At 37.2% G+C, this 17,951-nt stretch overlaps 1 long non-coding RNA gene across 1 annotated transcript; it reads right to left on the bottom strand.

Annotated features, from left to right (window-relative positions):
• Nucleotides 1-410: 410 nt before the first annotated feature.
• LOC123323630 lies at nucleotides 411-7,717 on the bottom strand. The gene is made up of 3 exons (XR_006539502.1): nucleotides 7,702-7,717; nucleotides 1,310-1,465; nucleotides 411-464 (listed from the first exon to the last, which is right to left on the bottom strand). It is a non-coding gene; the product is annotated as an uncharacterized LOC123323630 (long non-coding RNA).
• Between the last annotated feature and the right edge of the window lie 10,234 nt (nucleotides 7,718-17,951).

The raw sequence follows: 17,951 nt of genomic DNA, 5'->3' as shown, positions 1-17,951 counted from the left end.
ATAGGAGGGAAGAAAAAAATGGGGTAAATAGTGACAAAGATGAGAGATTTCTCAAAAATTACCTTTTTACATTTTGATATTTTTAAACCATAAATATATAGTCTACCCAAACTATGTAAATAAATCAAAGAAGGATATATTAGCCTTATACCATTTCTGTCAAGAAATCAACAAAATAGGGGCGCCTGGGTGGCTCAGTCATTAAGCGTCTGCCTTCGGCTCAGGTCATGATCCCAGGGTCCTGGGATTGAGCCCCGCATCGGGCTCCCTTTTCGGCGGGAAGCCTGCTTCTCCCTCTCACACTCCCCCTGCTTGTGTTCCCTCTCTCGCTGTCTCTCTCTGTCAAATAAATAAATAAAACCTTTAAAAAAAAAAAAAGAAATCAACAAAACATTACCTTTCTTGGGTCTAGGGGATAATTCGAGGTGCTTTTCTGTAACAATCTTCTTTTCAGCTGTTAATGACTGCAGGAAGATGACAATAATAATAATAATGATAATATAGTAATTTATGTGAACAAGGGCTAAAACCAAAAATATTTTGTAAAATACTCAAAACCTTAAACTATACCCTCCTTAAAATATGCCTCTCTTTTATTTATATTTACCAATAAGTATTCCCAAAGCACATACTCCTCATACATATATAAATGTATTCTTATGTTCTACCAGAATCTAAACAGAGAACTAACCATTAAGAGTTTGTAACAGTATTCCATTTTGTACATATCTGTATTTCAAAATTAGCATACATACAAATATTAACCAGAATATCTTGTTGCCAAAAGATCCTGAGTATACAAGCATTTCATAAATATACTTCTTGTGAAGAGTAGGATGCTCAAAGATTTCATCTTCTAAGAAACCTCTCAGTAGTATCCTACATTTACAAAGAAGTACAAAGGTTGGGCCTGGCATAAAGAGGTGATTACTAACTTGCCACAATTACTAAGGGAATTCAAGGTTGAAAAAAGAAGACTGTACCGGGACGCCTAGTGGCTCAGCCAGTTAAGCGGCTGCCTTCGGCTCGTGTCAAGATCCTAAGGTCCTGGGATCCAGTCCCACATCCCCACATCAGGCTCCTTGCTTAGTGGGGAGCCTGCTTCTCCCCCTGCCTGCTACTCCCCCCGCTTGTGCTCACTCTCTCTCGCTCTCTGATTTAAAAAAAAAAAAAAAAAGACGACTGTACCAATTACTGTGTCCTGAAATAAGGTAGGGAGTTCCAAAGAAATAAAATTACAGTGGCCTAAACACTCAGGAATCTAAGTATCCTTTGGCATTCAAGGAAAACAATTTTATAATTACTTTACCAGAGTCTCAGAAGTGTCCTGAAATCCTTCTCCACATCTGAGCCATGCTTCAGAGAGGGAAGCAGCTGCCCCCACTGTCCTGAGACCTGCTCTTCTGAACTTCAGTGGACTCCCTCTTGGAAAGGATGGGTATTCTATATCCCAATTTCTTTGTCTCTGTAGAGATGGTTTTTAAAGAAAAAAAAATGAAAAACAAAAATCAAATAAACTTCATTAAATATACATTAAGTTGACATTCCTGTGGAAACCCAGGAATGGCAATGGTGAAGGCATATGTTTTGAATGTCTCTGAATCCCCATGTAAAAAAAAAAGTAACAAGAAAGCACATAAACATGTACAATTAGAGAACAAATTCCAAAATACAAATAGGTAAGGACAAATATTCAACCCTCCAAAAGTCCTGCATATGATTCTATCTGAGAGCAACCCTGAGAGAAGTGAAGGAGCAAAGGAGGATCTGAGTACATAGACATGTGGTGTTCACTAGGAAGTGGAGCAGGCAAGCTGAGAATGAAATGGTACCTGAAACAGGATGAGGACAAGGGTTCCACCCAAGAAGATCCAAAGGAGTAGGAGCAGTCTAGGACATTTAGCACTGGTCAGCCAGGACTACCTTCTTGGACTGGGCCTCACACTGCAGAGAAATTGCTGGCAGTGGAATCTGCTCAGCAGCACAGGGATGGTAGAGACAAAGAAAAGAAAAGGTCCAGATGGAGTGGAGGAAGGGAACTGAGCCAGAAAATATCTAAATAACAAATAAACATGTGGCCATATTTTTGCAAATTACAAGAAAACAACAGAAATTATCAAAGCTATTTTGAATCCTGCCTTCTTCTAAAAATGCACAGAAACTATAACATAAAAATAGGCAATAGAAAGGGATCAAGGTTAAATCCAGTACAAAGTTATAATTAGAAAAAATGGAATGGAGCAGAATAACATTCCAACACACAAAGAAAGCATACTAAAGACATGTTGATAGAACAGAAAAAGTGTAACCTATTATTTCAATATAAGACAACATATTTAGATTACAAAAAGTCAGAAATGAAGTAACAAAACTTAAGCAGTAGAATAAAGTTAAAAAATCAGCTGAAGGAAAGAGCCCAGATGTCCATCCACAGATGAATGGATAAAGATGTGGTTTATATACATGATATACAATGTACATACAATGGAATGAATATATATATACACACACATATATATACACATACACACACACACACACATATCCATACAGTGGAATGTTACTCAGCCATCAAAAAGGATGAAATCTTGCCATTTACAACAACATGGACGGAGCCAGAGTATGTTATGCTAAGTGAAATAAGCCAGTCAGAAAGACAAATACCATGATTTCACTCATATGTGGAATTTAAGAAACAAAACAGATGAACATGGGGGGAAGAGAAAAAGAGAGAGATGCAAACCATAAAACAGACTCTTAACTACAGAGAAAAAAATGAGGGTTTCTAGAGGGGAGGTAAGTAGAGGAAAGGGTTAAATGGGTGATGGGGATTAAGGAGAATACTTGTGATGAATACTGGGGTTATTGTATGTAAGTGAGGAATCACTAAATTCTACTCCTGAAACTAATATTACACTGTATGCTAACTGGAATTTAAATAAAAACTTGAAACAAAAAATAAAATATTCTCTCAACATGGAAAAAAAATCAGCTCAGGAAAAAAAGACTAAACTGGAAGGAATCCAAAAGCAAGTAGCTATCACAGATAATCCTTAAAAAATAAGAAGGAAATTTTAAAGTTCACCTACCTCCAATGAAGAAAGTAAAAGTATTCAAGAGAAACAGAGTGATCAATCAAGTCTCTCTTGTGATCCAACACACAGATAATAGCAATCCCTGAAGAAGAAGAAAACCAAGATAATGGGACAGAACAAATATTAAAAACTGCAATTCCAGAAAAACCTTCCTGAAATCTTAAAAAAAAAACTGCATATTGAAGCACACCACATACCTGGTAATATCAACCCCAAAGCAATCAAAACCAAGATATATCCTAGAAAACAGATCTTTAAACAAATGCTTTGTACATCTAGGGAAAGGAATAAATGACTTACAAATGAATAAAAATTACCTTATCATAGGATGTTGACAGCAACTTTATGCCAGAAAAAAAAAAAAACAGAAAAGTGTATTTAAGATACTCAAGGGAAGAAAATGTGAGTGAAGGAGTTTTATCCAGCAACAGTGATAACACTGATTTATTTTCTCCAAATGTTTTTGTATAAGTTTTGCTTTTTTTTTTTTACAAATGTCTACAACATGCATTCATTTCATAAGATTTTAAATTTGCATTTTATTTAAGGAAAATCTTTTAGATTTGTATCACAAATCAAATTAAGGTCAACTACTATAAGTTGATCACCTGAATAATACAAAAAAACCCCTCATCAACATCATTGTGGTTAAAAAAGAAATGAATTAAGATTAAAATACACCAGTAAAACGTCCATAACTAGAACAGAGGGAACAAATCCAAAAAACAAATTCAGCCATAACATAGATGGTATTTTAATATGTAAGAGCCCTAAGCATATTCCTCTTTATGTAGAAATTCCTATGGCAGGGCAGGACTACAAAAGGAAGCATCTATCCTCAAGAGGGTATTTACCCTCCACTAGTGGCAGTTTCCCCTGACAGCTCTGAAGAAGCTCGCTTTGTTAACTAGAACAGTAAATAAAGAGGAAGATAACATTTGGTCTCTTTTGAGCCAAATTTTTTTTTTTTTAACTCCAGAATACTCTTTAATGCATTAAATCAGCCCGCGTCAGCTCTGTAAACTAATGGGTGACATGGGGGAATAGGACAGGGAAGTACAAGATGAGCCTGAAATATCCTGAACCAGACAGTAAGAAAGCACTCAAGGAATGAGAACATGTCATAAGGACACATGAGCCTGCGTGAATGGCCTCTCACTGGCCAAATGTGGAACATTCCTGCACCAAATAAATAATGACAGTAAAGGATTATAACCTATTGAATAAAATAGGCATATGAGTCTACATTGATATAAACAGTGGATTTAGAAAATCATCAATGAAAGCTGAAACTAGTAGGTGACAGTTTAATGATGCAGAGGATATTTACATGCTCATGAAGCATCTCCCCACAAATTACTTATTAATTCCAAAGGGAAAAACAGTAACTTTAAAGTGGGGAAACCTGCCAGACACCACTTTAATCAAGTAACCAGCATCAAGTGCCTCTTGATTGGAGGCACTGAAAAGAACACAAGATTTCTGTGGTATTCCTACCAGAGAGAAATAACCTAAATCTAAACTGGGGAAAATATCAGACAAGACCACAATAACTGGACTGTACACCTCAGCAATGACAAGGTCAAGAAATACAAAGAAAGTCTGAAGAACTGTTTCAGATTAACAAAAGATTAAAGAGGCATGGAAAGGAAATGAAATGTATGATCCTAGATTGGATCTTGGACCAAAGGAAAAAAGGTCATTATTAGGCAATTGATAAAATTTGAATATGAACTGTTGACTAGATAATAATATTGTATCAGTTTTTAATTTCTTATTTTTGTAATTATACTATGCTTGTGTAAGAGAATATCCTTATTCTGGAAATAAATATTTAGGGGTAGAGGTACAGAAAAAAAATTGATACACACATGCATGGGGAGAGAAAGAGGGAGAGGAGGGGGAGAAAGAGGAAAAGAAAGAGAGAGAGGCAAAAAATAATAAACTAGTGAAATGGACTAAAGGGTTATATTAGTTTCCTAGGATTGCTGTAACAAATGACCACAAACTCAGTGGCTTAAAACAACATAATTATTCTCACAATTCTGGAGCCAAGAAGTCCAAAATGAAGGTGTTAGCCCCTCTGGAGGCTCCAGGGAAGAATCTTTCCTGGCCTCTTTCTCCCAGCAATCCTTGCCTTCATTGGATTGTGGCTGCATCATTCCCATCTCTGCCTCTGTCATCTTGTGGCCTTCTCTCACGTGTCTCCCTGTGTATCTCCTCTTCTCACAAGTCACTGGGATTTAGGGCTCACCCTAATGCAGTAGAACTTCATCTTAACTAATTACATCTGCAAAGGTCCTATCTCCAAATAAGTCTACCTTCTGGAGTTCCAGGTGGACAGGAGTTTGTAGAGGACACTATTTAACCTATTTACAGTTCCACCATAAGAAACTTCATTACACTATTCTTCCAACTTTTCTGTAAATTTGAAATTCTGTCAAAATAAAAGTTACCAAAAAAAAAAAAAAAACAAACCCACTAAATAACTACATAAGCCCAGGATGATCCCAGCAAGAAGAGAAATATAGTCAATTTTCATTATTCATAGTAGTTATCATTCAATAAAGTCACCACAAACAATGAATAGCAAATACTGAACCACTATTTCTAGGGGAAATACAGGATTGATTCCTGTCAGTATACAACCTTATTTTATGTGTATTTCTGCTTAAAAACACCTTATTTAATATATATAGTTGATTCTTTAACATTGAACTCATGGCCAACAGCACTACAACTCATACCTGAACAAAGCTGATCTAACATGAATTTTCTCTGTAAGGCACATCACAGTTGTTCTGCACTGAGGGACACTAGACAGCACCTAAGAACTACGCTTGGGGGCCATTTTACACAGTGAAATCACACAAAGCACAAAACTGTGAAAAACATGGCATTAAGTAGACCAAGAAAGGACACACTTATTTACAGTGTAAAGAGCTGGAACAAGCAGGCAGAATGGGCCCTTGTTCGACCTCAGCTGAGAACTTACACGTCAAGCGACTCAAATTTTTCTCTGCTCTACACATGTCCACAAATTACTGTAAAAGCACCGCAAGCATTGATTTGGAGATTACAAATAAATTTGGGCAAAGAGGGGAATTTGTTAATACAGAATCTGAATAATGAAGATCGACTATACTTTGAATAGAACTTTAAAAGGAAGCAATTAAAGTGGTTAAAACACAAAAGTGTTTCATTGCTTCATTGTTTTACTATCCAGCCCCTCAGAAACCACTTTTCCTTCTTGTTGCTGCTCTGCTCAATTTTTCATTTCTTTAGATACACCATGCTTATGAATTTTATTTATTCATTTTGAAACTTTACTCCCTAAAAAAGTAAATGCATGCCACCATACATCTTTGGGCTACTCCCCCTGGAAAGTTTCTAAATAGTATTTGTTTGTGGTATCATTTTAAAAATTTGGGGAACAAATAAGATATCTAACTGAATGCAAAGGGGAGTTTTCTTGAGTATCTGAATAAATCCCAACGGCTCAAGCCATATACTTGAAGAATGTAAATGCTTTTGCACCCAGGAATTTACATACATTCAGAAGAGTGACTCAGGGACGCTCAAGTCTGAGGAACAGATAGAAAGTTTTAACCAAGCTAGCAAGCACTGTGAGGCTCAGAGCTCATTCTATCAAATATTTGCCCATTTGTTTCTTCAGAGGTCTTTCCTTCCCTCAGGTAACAGAGCATTTCTCAGGCCTGTCACTCACTGCTCTGGTTACATTTGACTGGTCCTTTGCTTCTCTAGATTTCATCCACACTCAGATTCTTTAGGGACTAGAACCCTCTAATTAATATAAATGACAGAAATATGATGTTCTTATCTTCAGTCAACATTTATTGAGTGCCCAGTGCATGCAGACACTCTGCTAGGCCTCAGGGATACAAGATGAGCAAGAAAGACCCTGCTCTCCAGTACCTCAGGCTGTGGTGAGAGAAACTCTCCCACAAATCTGATGACATGAAAGCCTGAGCCCAAGTTCAGATACTGGCTAGCCTGGCCTTCAACGTTACTCTTCATCCATCCCCTCCACTCCCCCAATCAATCTGTTCTCCCCCTTCACACACTCAACAGAGCCTGCACATTTCCACCACCATAACTGCATCCATGGCACTCTTTGCTGGAAATCACCTCTCCACTCCCTTCAGTCTCTCCAACTCTGTCACAGATCAATGCTCTTCTCGTCCATGAAATATCCCCCAATACCTCCACATACATACCTCCTCCTGTGAAGCCATCACATCTCCAGTATATTCTACTCCTTCCATTAGAACAATAGGAGACATGTGCCTGATCATCTCATCACCTCAGTGCACAGTGCTCCCCTCACAGAGGTACTCATTAAAATGACTGCTAAATGAATATGTAAATTATTTATCATACTAATCATCACTGCATCACAGATGCTAATGATATCTAAAGTAAATCAGACAGTAGGCGTAAGCTTAAGGGGAAATTCAGTATACTACATTTCCATTTTATCCATCGAATGTAACAATACCTCTACCCCACAGATCCCTTTACACTGTTAGTAATCATTGTATATGTCTCTCTCCAGTGTTTACTCAGCCATAGAGGAGGCACTTACAATGCAGCTTCATTGGCCTTCTCACCCAGCCATCTTTTTTTTTTTTTTTTTTTTTTTTGAGGCTACTGGGAAAAGATTCTCTTCTTCCCAACTTGGTCAAGGATGTGACCCCAAAGCAGCCAGCAGCCTTGTCCTATACCATATGAAGAAACCTGAGAAAGTGAGAAGAGGTACAAGTTGTGCTCCAGGTTATAGGCCAAGCATTTGAGCAATTCAGGTGCCCAGGGGCTGTGAGCTGCAAGTCTACCCATCAATCTTTTGTACCTTTGTCCAGTTTAAGTTAGGCTTCAATTACTAGCTACTGAGCTAAACTATAGCACTCAGTTTATGTTTCTCCCAAACTGAAGTGATTCACTGAGCATTCTGAAGGTATACAGCTAAAAAGTTTTCCCCCTTCAATGACCTTAGGTTCTAAGAATATGCATTAGAGTGGAGGCCAAGATTGGATTGATGGACTCAAAAATAAATGAGTAAGAGAATGTTTCCTGGTGAAAGCTGGTTTTGTCTCACATGAGGGAAAGAATGTACTTTGGTGATGGCTATACACAGGTCCTGGATTTTCCAGGATAGTCCTAGTTCCAAATATCCTGATTTATTACCCTCCCAGAGCACAGAAACATCAAGGCAATTTCACAAGCAGCACACAAGTCCTTATAGACCACGTGTTCAGGTTTTGCTGTCAGAATGCTGTCAATGACCTGTGCTACTTGTTGGCCGCATTAACAATGGGCCAGGTTATCTTCTCAAGACATGTTTCTGCATCTGTAAAATGGAGATAACATACTTACCTCAAGACCATTATGAAGATTAAATTGGTACTAATAACAATCCTATGTAATAATAGTACTATAGACCACAATTACAGAAGATAGAAGAATAGTTAATATTCACAAGTTAAAATGGGAATGTGCTTTAGACGTTTTTAATAAAGATGCTTTATTTTCACATGCTGTGATTCACAAAAATATTGCTTTAATCTAATGACTTACTTCAATATCTCAAACCCTAAAAGAAAAGAAAAAGAAACTTCCTGCTTAGAACTCCGTGGCCTCTCCAAGTTTAAGGAACAGAAAGGAATTAAATGAAAAACTCAGTGGAATAGGCCAGTCTATTTCTAGAGTCAAAGTCACTATTCCATAAGCTATAGCCCTGTGACTAGTACACTTGCCTTATTTTTCTCCTAGGCTGGTCAGGCAAGTGAATTAAGAAAATAAAAGTATTAGAACAAACCTGAGGAGAAAAAAATCTATAAGTAAAATGAATTTTCATAAGGCACAATGAAATTTTTGAAAACTGCCTGTAAGGTTCATGATAACTTTGTCCAAATATTGTTTTCTGCCAGGCTGCCTTTTCAATATCTTCAGCCTGACAAGATGGGCCCCTCAAAACTTGGCTCAAGAATTACCTTCTTCATGAACCTTCAGGAACCTTATACCCCTCAGTGATCCTCCTTCAAACTATTCCTTTGGGAATTAGTTACATACTACTTCCTATAGCACTTCCATTGTTACTACACAGAATGTTATTTTCATGTTTGTCTTCAATCCATCTAAATCCAGGACTTCACTTATAATTTATGTTCTATATGTGACAAGTTCTAAAAGAACTAGCTTCTAGAACTTGCTGGTTTATCCATTATTTGCTGAATATATACTTGCAATACATGTTAAATACGTCTAGAGGCTACCTAAATCATTGCTCCATTTAAGACGTCCATGTCTATACTAAAGTTTTGATTATCTTTTCCGCTCATAGAAGACTTACAGGAAAGAACCCATAACCATTCCAAATGGTTTTTAAATGTTCAGTCAAAAAAGCCTTGAATCATGTACCAGCTTCAATTCATTTCTTCTTCTGTCATCAGAGAAAATAAAGCAAACAGCTGGTTGCCATATTTTGTATAGCCTTCATATACTTTCAAATTAAAGATTACTATGGCCTAAGTTGTAAATGCCTGAAATATGCCAATTATGCTTAGAGTCACACTAAAATAACTGCCTGCTTTTGGTATCTTAAAACACCAAAACTAATCAAACAACCCAGACTTATTTACCATAGGTATTCTAGAAGACTTTGAAGCTAGAACCCTAACATCTGGCAATCTGGTCCTCTTGTCTTCATTCGTCTAAACAATCTGGAACTCCCTAATATAACGATGTTGGGAATATGGTGATATGTTTTATTTCAACATTTAAAAAGAAATGCAGAATTATTTTCCACTCACTCTGTATACCAGATCAGAATACCATTTGTCTGAAACTTTTTTTTCTGAAGTGGAAAATTCCTATGCTAGAAACCAATTTCCCATGCCAAGCTATCTACAACACCATCCCCTCCCTCCCCTACCCCCCACACACTTGATATGACTTTATCCAAGCATTTTTTAAGATTTTATTTATTTGAGAGAGAGACAGAAAGAGAGAGAGAGAGAGTGGGGTAGGGGTATAGGGAGAGGGAGAAGCAGACTCTCCTGCTGAGCAGGGAACCTGACGTGGGGCTCGATGCCAGGACCCTGGGATTATGAACTGAGCCGAAGGCAGATGCTTAATGGACTAAGCCACCAAGGCACCCCTAATCCAAGGATTTAAAGACAAAAATAATGACAACTGCTAATGTATCACAGTCTGGGTCCAGTTTTATTTTATCAATCACTCCCCACTCAAAAGCAATTGATGGATTTCCTGCTTCCTCACTGTTAGCAAGTTGAGGCACAATAACCTATACACTCAGACTGTGATAGATTTAGTCTATTACAAAGGTAAGATATCATCAAGATCCCTGAAAAGGCTCTAAATTCAAGTCTCTGTCCCTTATTCCCTCAAAGTCCTCTAACGGAATCTCTGCCGTATGGTTCAATACTAACCCTCCTACTTTGAAAACAGGAAGTCTGAATAAAATACAACAGACTTTAACTTAAGAGCAATCACTTAAAAAGGTGTTAAGCCAGTCTTTCAATTAAGTCTCTTACCTAATTTAAAGCACCTCACACATACTTCTGTAATCACATACTGCTAAGCTAAACAAGCTCCAATGAAAACAGGCACAATTATTTAGCTAGACTGAATGTTTGTATCCCCCCAATAATTTATATGTTGAAACCTAACCCCTACTGTGATAGTGTTTGAAGGTTAAGGACTTTGGGAGGTGATTAGGTGATGAGAATGGAGCCCTCATGAATGGGATTAATACCCTTAATAAACAGGACCCAGAGAGATCCCTTCTTCTGTTTCTTCTACTATGTGTGGCTGCCTAAGAACTCAGAAGCAGGCCTTCACCAGACACTGAATGTGCCATTGCCTTCATCCTGAACTTCCCAGCCTCCAGAACTGTAACAAATGTGTTGTTTATAAACCACTCAGCCTATGGTATTTTGTTACAAGCAGCCCAAATAGACTAGGACAATTTAGTAGGTGCCAGACACTATAGCAAATGTGTCATGTATATTACCTCATAAAGATTCTAGATAACATAGTATACTGAAATGAATAGTACCAATCCTATGTTATAGATAAAACTAAGTGTTGAAGAGATTATCTAAGATCATACATCTATAAATGGCAGAGCCAGGATAAAAATCTAGGCTAGTCTAAGCCCAAGGACCATAGTCTCAATAGGGCCACATTTTTCTGCAAATGAGAAAAGATCCTCCTACTCAAGTCACTATACTTCAATCTACCGAAAAATTGTCATAATATATTGATTAGGAAATACACTTTATTACCATCTACTGGAAGAGTATCATAATAAATACACATTTTTCAGGACTTAATTATGAATGGGGCCTCTGAGGGCACTGCAGGTCTCAACCTGCACAACTAAATACAGCCGTTCTGGTGGTTAAAAGCAAATGGAATTTCAATATATTTTTATTATTATTGAAAACTAAATTCAACAAACTGGGCTTTATAATAGTTCAAGTACAAAAGACACAGATATATATCATGAACCCTGCCCTCAAAAAATAAATATGATCAATGGGTATGTTATAAAACACAGTAACATGGAATGAGAGTAATATCAAAGTTAGTAAAAGGCAGTATGAAGAATGGAAAGATTAATTCTAAAAATCATTTTTTTAACTTCTCTCATTCAAGCCTTACAGTAACTCTATGAGTTAAATAGGACAGGAATCACATACTTCAAAATGGGGACATTGAATGTGCATTAGTGAGACACATTTGTGAATTAAAAAAGAGGATTTCTGTTGTTAAAATGTGGGCTCTCAAAGTGTGAAAAGAAAGACAACCATGAGTAATGCACTTCTTAGGAAAAAACTGAGAAGACAAATGTATAATAAAGAATTTAACCTTACTAAAAATGAGGTCTGGCCTTTGTTGTTGGCTTCTGGGAAATAATCCCTAAATCCTTGAAATATCATGGCTGAGAGGGTATCTTTCTTTGCCTGATGACCTCAGTTACACTGGATGGTCTAACAGTGTGATTTAGGGTGGGGGCTAGCCATAACCTATAGTGTTAGCATAGGGACTGGTGACACCAGAAAGACAATGTGATTTAGAATGGGGGCTCTGGGTCACACACGGAAGAAGTAGAAATGGAAGACAGAGATCAGCTATGTGGGCAATCAATCATGCCCACAAAATGTTGTCTTAGTCTGTTCAGGCTGCTCTAACAAAATACCATAAACCAGATGCCTTATAAACAACAAACACTTACTTCTCATAATTCTGGAGGACAGAAAGTCCAAGATCAAGGCATCAGCAGATTCAGTGTCAGGTGCTGGTGATACCTAATGAAGGCTCACTTCATAAATGATGCTATCTTCTGACTACAACCTTAGAAGGCAGAAGGGATTAGGGATGTCTCTGGAATCTCTTTGATAAGGGCACTAATCCCATTCATGAGCTCCACCATCATAACCTAATCACTTCCGAAAGGGCTCATGTCCAAACACTAGAATATTGGGGATGAGGTTTCAACAATAAATGGGGTGGGACACAAATATGCACTCTACATCAAAGGCCCCAATAAAAACTCTGAACACCAAGGCTCAGGTGAACTTCCTTGATATTATCACACTATACATACCAGAAAATTAACCATTCTGACTCCAGAGAAAACAAGAGAAGCTCCGTGTCTGAGACCTTTACTGGATTCTGCCCTATGTGCTTCTTTCCTTGGCTGATTTTAATCTCTATCCTTTCTTTATAATAAACTGTAACCACAGGTATAATAGCTCCCAGCAAATTCTGTGAGTCTTTTTAGTGAATTATTAAGCTTGAGGTTGGCTTTGGGGACTCTGGGAGCCTGAAGTTGGTGTCAGAGGTGACAGTGATCTTACGTGGGGCAACTGGCTAAAATTCTAACTCCTCACAAGAGAGACAGTAAGCTAGATAAGAGGAGGTGTACTTCACAGATCAAAAGAGAAGCCACAAATGAGATTAATGAAGAAGAGGAGTGAGAAGAATGACTAATTAGTCATTAGGTAAATTAGGTAAAATAAAGTTTAGATTTAAGAATGATTTTTTGGGGATGCCTGGGTGGTTCAGTAGGTTAAAGGTCATGATTTCAGCGTTCTGGGATCGAGTCCCCAGTCTGGCTCCTTTCTCAGTGGGGAGCCTGCTTCTCCCTCTGCCTGCAGCTCCCCACTTGCGTGTGCTTGCTCTCTCTCTCTCTCTGACAAATAAATAAATAAAATCTTAAAAAAAAAAAAAAAAAGAAAGAATTTTCTTCTTTTAAATATTAGGAAGTAACCTAGAATATACATCTAAACCTGAGGAGCTATGTTTGAAAAAACAGCCAGAGGGTAAAAAAGGGAATGTTAAGAAGTCTAACAAAACTGCAAAAGAAATCAGAGTTGAACTGGAAAAACAAATAGCACTCTCCAGGTACCAAAAAAAGGGAGAAGAAAACAAAAATATATTGGAATTTGTAATATGCACATGTGAGCATACCCATACAAACACAACATATAACCCTGAAGCAGGTTTTGGCACTCTGACCACTTAGTGGACTGTAACAGTATTAATACCACTAAAGAAACAAAACAAGTGAAATGCTAAGATGACTTGAGGCCACTGTCTTCAAGGAGTTCCTAAATCCTTGAGAGATAGCAGCAAAAGTGATCAGCCATAAAGCAAATTAAGTCCCTGCTATCCTATAACAAAAAGAAATAGTATTCCATGTTTTTACTATCCTACTATGCTAGGGTAGAATTGAAAGAGCCCAGTATAAACAAAGAGAAGTGAAAGTCTGAGACAAAGGTCTTATCTATTGCATACTGGAACAAATTACTTAACACCTGAACAACTGACTGGCTATTATACTCGACACCTTTTTAAGGATATCTTCCATCACAGATTTTATAATTCTAAGAATGAGTGCCTGGTAAATAGCTATTAAACAAAGATGTTCAATGAATGAAATATCTGAATCTCCATATCCTCATATGTAAAATGCAGGCTTTTAACAGCATGACCTCAAACATTCCATCAAGCACTAAAATTCCATAATTCAAGTGACCATGACCTCAAAGTCAAAGGGCCCCAACTTATCCAACCTTGCTAACACCAATATAAACAAATATTTGCTTCATCATCTGGCCCTGAAATTTACAAATTGTACTCTTATAACAAAAAAGATGAACTCTGGAACCTAGTTGAAAACTTATAACAGGGAGAGCCTTGGTGAAGAAAGCAGCTACTACTTTGCAGTAAAAGAACACCATGGCATTTTAAATTGCACACCTACCACCCCTTGCACACTAGGTCAGCAGGGGTCATGAAGACAGCAGCTCACACTCCTGGTACACGTTACTAGTACCAGGGAAATAATATGGACTTTATTGTAAAATAATTGTGCTTGTGTGTTTCGACCTGTCTTGTGGCTCCCTATGGACCAAAGCAAGGGTTTTGGTTTCCCTTTATTCCATACAGCTTGGAGCATCTCCCAGGCAGGGGCAGCTTCCTGTGTAGTGTTTGCCAAAAGGACTTAAAGAAACAATTACTGGCCACAGTAATCTAGGGCAAGAGATAAGAGAGGGACAAGAGTCAGACAGAATGAAATGCCTGAAAAAGGACAGGTTGTGAAAGGAGATACAAGGATGAAAAATGCTATTAAAAGCTCTTGGGGTGTACACAATAGCCAAAATATGGGAAAAAACCCAGATGGAAAACTGGATAAAGACAATCTGGGGTGTGTGTGTGTGTGTGTGTGTGTGTGTGCGTGCACGCCCACGCATGCAGAATATTACTCAGCCATCAAAAAGAATGAAATTTTTGCGATTTGCAACAATGTATATGGAACTAGAGGGTATTATGCTAAGTAAAATAAGTCAGTCAGAGAAAGACAAATACCATATGATTTCACACATATGTGGAACTTAAGAAACAAAACAGACAAACACAGGGGAAAGGAAGGGAAAATAAAATAAAATGAAAACAGAGAGGGAGGCAAACCATAGGAGACTCTTAACTATAGGAAACAAAAGGAGGGTTGCTGGAGGGGAGGTTGGTGGGGGGGGGATGGGTAATTGGGTGATGGACATCAAGGAGAGCACTTGAAGTAATGAGCAATAGCTGTTGTATGCAACTGATGAATCACTAAATTCTACGCCTGAAACTAATACTACAGTATATATTAGTTAAGTTGAATTTAATTTTTTTAAAAAAAGCTCTCTGGTATACAAAGTAATCAAGAAAGCTACAGGCATCCCCAGCATGCTTAGAAAAGGCTTGAAAACACCCTAAACCTTTATTTCTAGTTGACAATCAGGTTCCATGCAAGCAGAAGGTGAAGGTTAACGCACAATCATAAATAGCCTGGCTACATGCTGAAGGAATGCCCCAACACAGAGCCAATCTGCAAACCTAGAGAATTTTTTTTCCTGTTTCTTTTCATTTGAGGAAATTGTCAAAACACTAGTTTACAAAGGACCACAGACTTCAGTGGTAACATAAAACTTCAAGTTATAGTTTGGAAAAATCAATAAACAACAACCCATAAGCAGCAACAACAAACTTGTAGAAGGGGAGAATCTGATTTGCAGAAGAGTCACGTTATAATCATGACCAGTTTTAAACAAAATTTAAACAAGCATGTGAAGAAGCAAGAAAGTATAATATACACTGGGAAGTACAGACACTGACTGAAAGAGACAAAGACATTTAACTGCTTTAACTATACTTACTCAAAGAGGTATAGGAAACACAAGCCACAAAAAAAAAAAAAAAAAAACCTAAAGAAAACTAAGAAGAGGCAATATCAATGTAAAAAATAAATAATGCCAATAAAGAGATATAAATTATAAAAATGAACCAAATAGAAATTCTAAGACTAAAAAATATAACTGAAACAAAAATTCACTAGAAGGCTTCAACAGCAGATTTGAACAAGAAAGAAACAGTGAATTTGGAGACAGATCAACTGAGCTTATCCAGTCTGACAAGGAAAAAAAAAAAATGAACAGAATGTGACAGACCAGTATGTCACCATCAAGGATAACAATATAACACATAATGGGCATCCCAAAAAGAGAGAGAGAGAGAGAAAAGGACAGAAGAACACCTGAAGAATAAAAATGGTTAAAAATTTCTCAAGCGTGACGGAAGACATAAATGGACACATTCATGAAGCCCAACAAATTCTAAGAAGGACAAACTCAAAAAGATTCACATTAAGATACAGTACAAACTACTGAGAGTCTAAAACAAAGAGTGAGTTTTGAAAGCAGCAAGAGAAAATGAATTTGTCACATAAAAAAGGTCTTTAATACAATTAATGGCAGATTTATCATCAGAACCCAGGGAGGTCATAAGGGAGAGGGATGACATCTTTAAAGTACCGAAAGGAAAATATGTCAAGGAATAATTCTATACCCAGCAAAACTAGCATTCAAAAATGAAGCAGAAATTGAGACATTCGCAGATGAACAAATGTCATGGGAATACATAACTAGCAAACTGTCCTACAAGAGATATTGAAGGGAGTTAAGGCTGAAATAAAAGAACATTAGACAGTAACATGAAGGTATACACACAAAATGAACACTGATAAATACAGAAACATAGGTAAACATACAACAGTAATATTGCATGTTTTTGGTTTTTAACTTTTTCCCCCATATGATTTTAGAAATAAAGGCATAAAACAATAACTACAAGTTAATATCAATGGGCACACAATGCAGAAAGATGTCATTTGTGAAACTAATATAAAGGGAGGCCTTAGAGCTATACTGGGGAAGAATTTTTGCTATTCCACCTAAGTTGGCATTAATCCAAACTGGACTGTTATGAATTGCAGACGTCACTTATAAGCTGAAGAACAACTAAAGAAAAAAGAAATTATTAAAAAAAATTATTAAAAAAAGGAAACAAAAAGGGAATCAAAATAGTACACTACCAAAAAACAATCTTCACAAAAAAAATGTTCACAGCAGCAGTAATGGAGCAACTGAAAAATAAAAAAGGTATGACAGATACAGAAAAAATATAAAAATGGCAGAAATCTTTCATTCTCAACAATAAATTTAAAAGTAAAGGAATTAGGGCGCCTGGGTGGCTCAGTCGTTAAGCGTCTGCCTTCGGCTCAGGTCATAATCTCAGGGTCCTGGGATCGAGCCCCACATCGGGCTCTCTGCTCCGCGGGAAGCCTGCTTCTCCCTCTCCCACTCCCCGGCTTGTGTTCCCTCTCTCGCTGTGGGTCTCTCTCTGTCAAATAAATAAAATCTTTAAAAAAAAAAAAAAAGTAAAGGAATTAATCTCTCCAATTAGGAGGCAGAGATCGGCAGAACATATTAAAAGAGCTCAATACAACTTTATGCTATCTATAAGAGATTCTTTTTAGGTGCGAAAACACACATAGGTTGAATATAAAAGGATGGAAAAATACAATCCATGCCAGTAATAAACAAATGAGTGGCAGTGTGGCTCTATTTATATGAGACAAAAATAGACTTTAAGATAAAATTGTTAGAAAAGACAAGGTACATTTTATGTTGATAAAAGGGCCAATCCATCAAGAAGATACAACAATTACAAAAGTATACACACCTAACAACATAGAATACATGAATCAAAAACTGACAGAGTTTAAGGAAGAAATAGGCAGCTTTCAAAAAACTTGGAGATTTTAACATCCCACTTTCAATAGAACAACTAGACAAAAATAATGGATTTGAATGGAAGAGTTTGAATATATGATGAACTAAAACCTTTTTCTTTTAAGATTCTATTTTTAAGTAATCTCTACACCCAACGTAGGGCTCAAACTCATAACCCTGAGATCAAGAC

The sequence above is a fragment of the Neomonachus schauinslandi genome, unplaced genomic scaffold, assembly GCF_002201575.2.
Source record: "Neomonachus schauinslandi unplaced genomic scaffold, ASM220157v2 HiC_scaffold_80, whole genome shotgun sequence".
Taxonomy (NCBI): Eukaryota; Metazoa; Chordata; class Mammalia; order Carnivora; family Phocidae; genus Neomonachus; species Neomonachus schauinslandi.
Note: the sequence above shows the minus strand (reverse complement) of the source record. Positions and strands in the feature narration are given on the sequence as shown.